This window comes from Lygodium microphyllum, chromosome 29 (genome assembly GCF_053477565.2).
Source record: "Lygodium microphyllum isolate KBCC chromosome 29, Lygodium_microphyllum_v1.1.10, whole genome shotgun sequence".
Lineage (NCBI taxonomy): Eukaryota > Viridiplantae > Streptophyta > Polypodiopsida > Schizaeales > Lygodiaceae > Lygodium > Lygodium microphyllum.
The window spans coordinates 87,134,556-87,144,222 of record NC_141163.1 but is presented as its reverse complement, the minus strand read 5'-3'; the positions used below and the strand labels follow the sequence as shown (position 1 = coordinate 87,144,222).

General features: G+C 39.0%; 1 pseudogene; it reads left to right on the top strand.

The window, feature by feature from the left end:
• Positions 1-4,016: 4,016 nt before the first annotated feature.
• Positions 4,017-4,325, top strand: LOC148010877 (putative galactinol--sucrose galactosyltransferase 2 pseudogene; annotated as a pseudogene).
• The last annotated feature ends 5,342 nt before the right edge of the window (positions 4,326-9,667 follow it).

Sequence of the window (9,667 nt, the reverse complement as noted above, 5' to 3'; positions counted from 1 at the left end):
ATCACTTCTTGAGAATCCATTCCCCAAAATCATATTACTACTCTATCCCTATAAAAGAATCCAATAAGGAATTGTTCTCCTGGAATTGATGTACCTTTTGAACAATTATCCAGCCTATCTCTATCTCCCCCAAATGATTGTACTTGAGGCCTATATCTCTTTTGAATAAATGAGAATTTTATGATTACCTGACTTGTTGCACAATGTTGAAGTATGTGTGATTTAATCAAAATCGGTGCATTGAGACAAGTTGTGAAGAGATGTGTAAATGCAATCTTAACGTGGAAATTTTAATTAAATCAGACACAACCCCAAACATAGAATCAAGATCGTGTTCTAGCATTAAGCCCGCAAAGGCACAAGAGAAGAAGTTTCTTCTTAAACAAATCAAACCATCGAAATTTGATCGGAAAGGAAAGACTGTTGAAGCCGATGCTGAAGTATGGATTGAATCCATGGAGGATTACTTTAGTGCAGCAAGAACAGTACCTACAAACCAGGCTATGATTGCCAAGCTCAAGATGACCAACGAAGCTAGACAATGGTGGAAGCAGTAGTGCAATGACCAAGCAGTAGAGCTGAAAGAACAATAACTTGGGATAAACTCAAAGAGGCAATGCAAGGGAGATATATGCCACTGGCATACAAGACTTAGAAGATGAACGATTTCTTTACAAGATAAAGCAGTTTGGTCTATGTTTGGAGGCATACTACTCAAAATTTGTCTCCTTGCTAAAATATGCCCCGACTATGAGCATATCCCAAGAAGTTTCCAAATTTTGCAATGGGTTAGATCCACAACGGATACCCGATTGGAATCTATGCATCCTACAAATTTACAAGATGCATTGATAAGAGCATGTCCCATTGCCCAAGAAGGTCAGCCCAAATCCAAGAAAAATAGATCTTGGTTTTACAAAGACCAGAACTAGGGAATGACAAAAGCCCAATTTAAAAGAGTACAAGGACAAGGTCAAGGACAGTGGAAGAAACCAAAGGTGAATGCAATCAATGACTTTGTTCCTACACAGAGAAATGACTAAAACTTGCGATGCTTTTACTGCAAGGAAACCGGGCACTTCAAAAGAGAGGATCCCAAACTTAGTGAGGACCACCGCCAAGGAAGATTTTATGGGCAACCCAAAGCTACGCATGGTCAGGGTCAAGTAGAAATGAGGAGGGCAAGAACTTCCAATATCACCATCAAGGAAGTAAATGAAGAGGAAGAACCAACTATGGGAGCAAAGATTGAAAAGGCGATAGTCCATACCGCTCTCCATAAAAAGGGACCGAATCGTCAGTTCTTGGTGATCCAAACTGTCAGAGAGAGAATTAGGGAGAGAGAAAGAAGAGAGAGAAGATTGCAGAAGAGAGAGAAAGGCTGCATGAAGAGAGAGAAGAAGAGTGATGAGGAGAGAGAAAGACTAGATTTAGAGAGAGAAAAACAAGAAAGAAGGGAAAGCCATAGAAGCTGTGAGCAAGAAGGGAGAGAAAGACTGTAATTGTATTAATGTGTCAAAAAGATGTGTAAAATTACATATCCTCTCCTTTTATACCAATGTCAGTGTGACATGGCATAATATCAATATTATTTACACTAATTCCTTATTCTCAGCTTCTTACAATCCATCCCCACTCAAAATGAAGTTTTTGTCCTAAAAAACAAATACCGGACTTATTGGTATAGGCAACTAGGGGGCTGCAGAGTACTACTCTGTACAGCATTACAAGTGATAAAAGAAAAGATTCTCTAATATTCAATAGTAGTACTAATCTATACAGAGGGTCGAAATCAGCCTGTAGCCACCCGAATCAAAAGGGAAAGTTGTATCGTTGCCATGCATTGGATCAACTTTCATAAGATCGAAGTCAAATATAGCTGGAAGCATGATCATCATGATGGTACTCACTAACTTTTCCATAAGCCTCTCAAGCATCACCATGCTCTGTATAACTGAAGCATATGAGGCTGAAGTCACCATTGCATGATGATCATCCAAATCCACATGCTGTCCATGATCTGCCTTCTTGAACTGAGCTTCTTGTTGTGGACTCATACCAAAATGGTCTTCAACAAGATCTTCTCCATCCTTTGCATCATAATATTCAAATACCAAGAATATTTTGGCAGTCTTTGCCCTGCATGTGGCTTGGTGATTACAAGATAGTGGCTTAGCACATCGATAGCATAAGCCTGCAGCATGCAGTTCCCGTATCGTATCACTAGTAAGGTGTCTAATGCGTTTAGCCTTAGATAGCAATTTACACACCTGCTCATCACCATTGGTCAGCTCTATAATAGTTTTGACATGTTGCTCATAGTCATCTTGCTGCTCATGTACAAGAGATGGCTGTCCATGCTCATCATGTAGAACAAATGGCTATCCATGCTCATCATGTACAACAGATGGTTGTCCATGCTCATCATGTACAGCAAATGGATGTCCATGCTCATGACCATAATTCTCATGCTGTCCATACTGCATATGGTGATAATAGCCCTGCTGCGCATCACAGGGACAGTTTGGTTGAGCATATGCATTTTCTTTCACTGATGTTTGCTGCTCACATACATAAGCATGCTGCCTTTTGATCATTGATCCCACAGCATTGGTCATAATCACTTGCTTGCTGTTGATCAAAGCTAGAAATGTATTGATAAGCATAACCATTTCTGTCACATCCATAAGAACTGGGCTGGTCAACCAAGAGAGCTTCACAAGTATTATCATAACTATGTTGCTGAAGAGGTGGATGCTCATAAGCATAAGCATGTTGACCATAATAGCCATTCTGCTGCCAATGCTCAATGGAATGATACCCATCAGCATATACATGTTGGCCATAATCCTAAGCATTCGATTCAGGTCTTGCTATTTTTTCCATAACTGCTTTATAAGAGCAATACACTGATCAGTTAAAACTCCAAGTTTGTCAATTTTAGCATGTGTTTGAAGCCAACCTTGTTCACTAGAGCTGGAGCTATTGATCTCAGCTGCCATTACAGTCAAGTTGAAGAGATATGTTGTTCCTTGAAAAATGTAAGTCCAAATAAGGTGTATGATATCTTGACTCAAAAGTTAGGATGTCTAGTATCAAGTAGAAATCCTGGTTTGAATTTAGGAGTAGCAATACCCCTCTCTATTTAAGAATTTCCAGAACTGTCCACAGTGAACAGCTAGTGAACTGCTGGTACTAAATAGGCTCTAGCTTGAGAAATATGTGTCCAAATGAGATGTTTGATGGCTCCACTCGAAGCTTATGATGTCTAGTATCAATTCCAGTTGTTCATTTGTTGTTAGAATGATGCTACTAATTTCTACAGCAACTTTCCCAAATCTGTCCCTATTTGGACTGCACCCTGTTTAGCACTGAAATGACCCTATTTTGCCTCGTAATCATTACCTTTCATCTAGGGAAAGTTGTAAGGCACTTAAGATCAATAAGATGACTGATTAGACATGCACAAACCCTAAAATTACATCCTTGATACATCCAAGAATTGCTCTACAAATAGCCCAACTAATCCTTACTACATACTCTCAACCACTTGATCAAGCAAAACCCATAAGCATTGAGAACTCCAATAGTTGCTTCAAAATGGAGCTAACCAAGAAACAAACTCCAATATAGCTTGAGTTGGTTGCAAGCTTCAAAGTACCCAATGAATTGAATCATACCAAGTAGATTCAAAGGTAAGAAGATACCCAATTACTTGAGCTTGCTTGATGAACTCCTCAAAGCCAATCTTGTAGTAAAATGCTTGAACCAAAATAGTAGTATATCCCAGCATCATACTCTACTCAATAATGCTCCAATGGTTCTCCATGAACCATAGCTTGTTGAAGAGGAACCAAATGCTTATCCCCTATGCTAAAACATTGCCGAATCTCTAAACAATGTGACTTCTTTAGTGTATACATATTCCAAAGCCATAGTTTGCTAAGAAGACTGTTCCAACCACGGAGTCAATCTTTGCAAGTCGTTGGGGAGGAGTGAAACCTGGAACACCAGGCATGGAACACTATGAATCGGTACTAATATATCCTCTCCAGTCTCCAGGGGTTACCGCCAACGAGTCCGATTATGCATTTGACATAATTGCAGAACATGGGATGGGCCTTGTTCATCCAAACAAGGTGTTTCAGTTCTATGATGAGCTCCACAGCTACCTTGCTGCAGCAGGAGTTGATGGAGTCAAAGTAGAAGTACAGAACATATTGGAGACCCTTGGATCAGGGTTCGGAGGTTGTGTGTCCTTGACAAGAAAATACCATCAGGCCTTAAAAGCATCTATTGTTCATAATTTCCTTGACAATGGGTGAAGAGGGCAGGCTAGTCTTGATCACAAGGATGTTGCCAGAGCATTTAGCCAACACTCAAATTCAGAAGCAGTTCTTTAGGTACTTTGTCTTCACAATGGAAGTCGACCTAGCCTACATGCTATCTACTGTCCAGCAATGCATACTCATTTTGGATGCAGGCCCTTTGAAGAAGGGAGCACCTAGTTTTTCTGCCATAGTACAATTACTGAAGCTGTTGGGTGACCATTACCTAGAGAGAGTAGCCAGGACCTTTGTTGTGGATGATCCTCCCATGTTCTATTACCTTTGCAAGGGAATTGGTGGATTTCTAGATCTTATTCTAACCGCAATGAGTGGACAATAGAACAAAGCTATAATGATCAAGAAGATAAGGAAAAATTTGACACCACATGGAGCTCGAAAGGGCACACAAATGCAATCCAAAGTGTTTCCAGTTGCTCCAGCTTCCGCATTTCATCCACATCGTCATGTTCATCCTGAGCCATTTTCTGCTGTCATCAGCCAGTTCTAATGTTGCCAAAATTGGTCCCACTTGTCAGAGAGAGATATTTGGGACTCTCTTGACAGCCACCATGAAAGCTTCAGCCAAAAGCGTGAAGGAGAGAGAAGAGAAGCTCTCTTTTGAAAAGTAACTGTAGTTTAGCCTCTAACTAAGCCCGGTTAACCATCCTTTACCCTAGTTACCTCCATTTTTGCATGAAATTTGATGACGTCCAGCCATTTAAGCCTTTATCCACCATATCTGACCTTGGATATCTCCAGATGTAGTCTCTTACTAACTGTAGATGTCCTGCAGCACTCCACTAGTCACTGTCTTGTACCATTTTTGTCTGAAATTGATTTTGAAATAGGAAAATGGGTCTGAAAATGAAAGAGAATAATGGATCAAAGACTCAAGCTCTGATACCACTTGTCAGATAGAGAACTAGGGAGAGAGAAAGAAGAGAGAGAAGATTGCAGAAGAGAGAGAAAGATTGCAGGAAGAGAGAGAAGAAGAGTGACGAGGAGAGAGAAATACTAGATTTAGAGAGAGAAAGACAAGAAAGAAGGGAAAGCCATAGAAGTTGTGAGAAAGAAGGGAGAGAAAGATTGTAATTGTATTAATGTGTCAAAAAGATGTGTAAATTTACATATCCTCTCCTTTTATACCAATGTCAGTGTGACATGGCATAATATCAATATTATTTACACTAATTCCTTATTCTCAGCTTCTTACACAAACCCCTTCACACTACCAAGGTAAGAATTTCAAAACCTTGATTGACTATGGAAGTGCGCATTCTTTTATTTCTCCTGCTTGTGCAAGAAAGCTAGAAATAACCACAATAGTTGCACCCACTTTACTTGTGGAATTAGAAAATGGGCGTGAAATCACTTGTACTAGACAAACTACCAAAGTAAGATTCCTACTCGGTGGAAAGCCAACAATTGTAAAATTCAAAGTAATGAACTTAGGGGCTCATGAATGCTTACTTGGCATGGATTGGTCAATACCCAATGATTCCCACATTCACTGTGGAAGGGGCCAAATTTCCTTTCGAAGTTCTAAAAGGGAACTAGTCACAACTCAAGGGAAGGACGTCTAGTTAAGGGAATGCAGAAGGTTTTATGCATCTACTTGATCAAGCTGAATAAGCTAGAGCAAAGCAAGGAGTATGAAGAAGAACCTTCATGGCTAAAGGAGTATGCATATGTGTTCCCCAGAGACTTGACAGAGCTTCCGCCCCCAAGGGATATTGATCATAAGATCAAACTCATACCAGGCGCTACTCCAATTGCAAAAAGACCTTACAAAATTTCTATTTACAAAGCTATCAAATTAAAGGAGTGGCTGAAACAACTTTTAGATCAAGGGTTCATGCGGCCTAGTAGCTCACCATGGGGAGCTCCTATGTTGTTTTAGAAGAAGAAGGATGGAACACTCGGGCTGTGCATCCACTATAGAGGGCCGAATCAAGTAACCGTCAAGAATAAATATCCTATCCCAAGGATAGATGAGTTGATCACCTACAAGGGGGAAAAATCATCTCAAAAGTTGACTTAAGGTCAGGGTATTACCAAATTTGCATCAAGGATGAGGATATTCCAAATACAGCTTTCAACACCAGATATGGTCATTTTGAGTTCACTATAATGTCCTTTGGATTAACCAATGCTCTTGCTACATTCAATATGCTAATGCATGATATCTTTAGACCATACCTTGAGGAGTTTGTACTTGTTTTCTTTGATGACACCCTAGTCTACTCCAAGGAAGAAGAAGACCATGAGCCTCAACTTTGCATTGCCCTTGAAATCATGAGGACGCACAAGCTTTATACCAAAAAGAATAAGTGTGCCTTTTCCAAAATGACAGATTGAGTACCTAGGCTTCATTGTAACAAAAAACAGAATCTCTATGGATCCTGCAAAGGTTAAAGATGCACAAGAATGGTGCCCACCAATCACTATTAATGAAGTGCAAAGGTTTCTTGGTCTAACAGGATGGTATAGAATCTTCATCAAAGATTACGCCTTAGTTGTGGCACCCCTCACAAATCTACTAAAGAAGCAGGTTGCCATAGTGCGGATAGTCGTTGAACAAGTAAGCTTCGACCAACTCAAACATAGCTTAGTGAAAATGTCAATTCTGAAGCTCCCAGACTTGAACAAGGAGTTCGAAGTTGTTATAGATGGCAACTCACTTGCACTAGGTTGTGTAGTAATGCAAGAATGTCATCCCGTGGCATATTCCTCAAGGAAGTTAAAAACCCATGAGAAAAATTATACTACTCATGACTTGGAACTATTAGTTATCATTCATGCCCTCAAACTGGAGGCACTAGTTATTCAGTAAACCAATTCTCCTTGGTCACGGACCACAAGAGCCTCAAATGGATCTTCTCCTAGGTTGACCTCAACATGAGGCAAGGTTGCTAGATCGATGTGCTACAAGAGTATGACTTTGAAATCGGATATAGACCTAGCAAGGAAAATGTAGTCGCTGATGCCTTAAGTCATAAAGTGTTCCTCAACTCTCTCATTATGGAGGAACCTTTGACGGTCGGGATCACTAGCCACCATGGTGTCAATGCCAGGTATCCTTGGTACGCAGATCGGATGTTGTACTCTGGCGTAGTGAATGCCAAAAGGTCCCGAAGAACAAAAGAACTCTACTTTTTGCACAAAACTCAAGGTAAAAAGCATGCACGACATGAACAAGAGACCAATTGGGTGCAATCTCCCCCCATGCATTGTGTGAGCGCTCCACAAAGCATGTATTTTATGTATTAATCATCTTCAAGCTCAAACAATAGCCCAAATTACAAAATAGCAAGCTTTTAGCTTTTGAGTTTGCTTTAGCACAAAATAGAAATAAAGCTAATGGGCGGTGCCCAAAGAGTCAGGGGTACCCAATACAATGTCCAAGTACAAATAACATAATCATGCGCCCATGCACATACAAAATAATAAATAAATATCCAACGCCTCAATGAATAGGTGCGACAAAATATAGGCGCCATGCCTAAGGTATGCGCCCATCAAAATATAAATGATAAATCGAATACTCGCTATCCTCCAATGCTTTCCTCCGCCACTGCTGCTATCTCTACACATCAACTGAAGCATTCACAATCGTTAGTAAAATAATACAATTAAACCGACAAAAGTGAATACCTAGCAGTCTTCAGCTACATAAATAAATCAACTGGTTAGAAATCAATCCTAACCTTAATTTATTACAAGTGCGCACTCTAAACTCATAAATGTTTATTAATTTAATATGCATTTTGCAGAATTACCCACTATGGAATCACCCATGTACACACTAAATTAATGAAACGCTCGAAAAGGATAGGCGTCCCCACCATCAACTTCTCGCACAAAGAATCCACTTTGTGTATGAGCCCTAGTCATCAAAGTTTACGGAATCCACCGTAAAACCTCACGGAATCCACCGTAAAACCTCACGGAATCCACCGTGAAATATGCCTCCTGGCATCAAAAGTTTAGTCAAAGGCAAAGCAAGTAATGAAAAATTACGCACAAACTTCCTGTAGAAACTAGCAAGACCTAGGAAAGATCGTAACTCATGCACATTTTTAGGTATAGGCCAATTCAATATTATTTCTACTTTCTTAGGGTCAACCTTAATACCATCTGATGATAAGATATGACCTAAATATTCAATTTTTGTGTTAAATAATTCACTCTTTTCCGGATTGGCATACAGTTGATTATCTTTTAATAACTTGAAAGCCAAGGACAAATATTCATAATGTTCTTTTTCATTTTGACTAAACACCAAAATATCATCAAAGAAGACAATAACACAATGCTGATATTTCAAAAAGATACAATTCATCATTCTACTAAATGTAGCAGGTGCATTAGTCAATCCAAAAGGCATCACTAAAAATTCATAATGACCAAATTGTGTCCTAAATGTAGTCTTGAATATGTCTGACTTATCTAATCTCACCTGATGATAACCAGATTTAATGTCTATTTTACTAAATATGGCAGAACCTTGCAGTTTATCCATAAGGGCAATCGAATCTAGGAATTGGATATCTATTCTTTAATGTGATCTTATTTAAAGCTTGATAATCAATGCACATACGATAGGTATTATTTTTCTTCTTTACTAACAAAACAGGTGCACCAAATGGAGAACTACTAGGTCTAATCAATCCCCTATTTAGTAATTCCTCAACTTGATTTTGAATTTCTTTTTGCTCTATCTGGTTATGCCTATATGGTGCTTCACAAGGTGGTTGTGTACTAGGAATCAAATCTATTTTGTGGTCTTTTGGATGTGAAGGAGGTAAACCAGGTGGTAGATCTTATGCAAAACAGTCTTTAAAGTGTGCAAGAAATTCTTTATGCCTAGGGTGCATATGATTTTCTTTAACTTGTAGTTCATTCACCCAAATGAGATAAGATTTACTACTTTTGCATAATGCACGTTTAGCTTGAGTATGGGAAAGCAATGGAAAAGCATTAGATGCATGCATACCATACAATGTAATATGTTTTCCTTGAAATTGAATATTAATCGAATGTGTGGAATAATCTATATCAGGGTTATGCTGATGACGCCAAGGCATAACTAAAATAATATCACTGGACTGTAATGGTACAACTAGAAAATTCATTCTTTCAGTGTATTGACCAATTTGAATTTCTAAGTCATGTACTTCTTGTGTTCCATTATACCTAGTGCCTAAGAAAGCTGCTTTAATGCGATAATGCGTAGGAATAGTTTGTAATTTCAATTATTTCACTAGCTTTGCAGAAATAAAATCATGAGTACTACCATGATCATGCAAAATAATCTTTTCTTTTCTATGCACTAAACA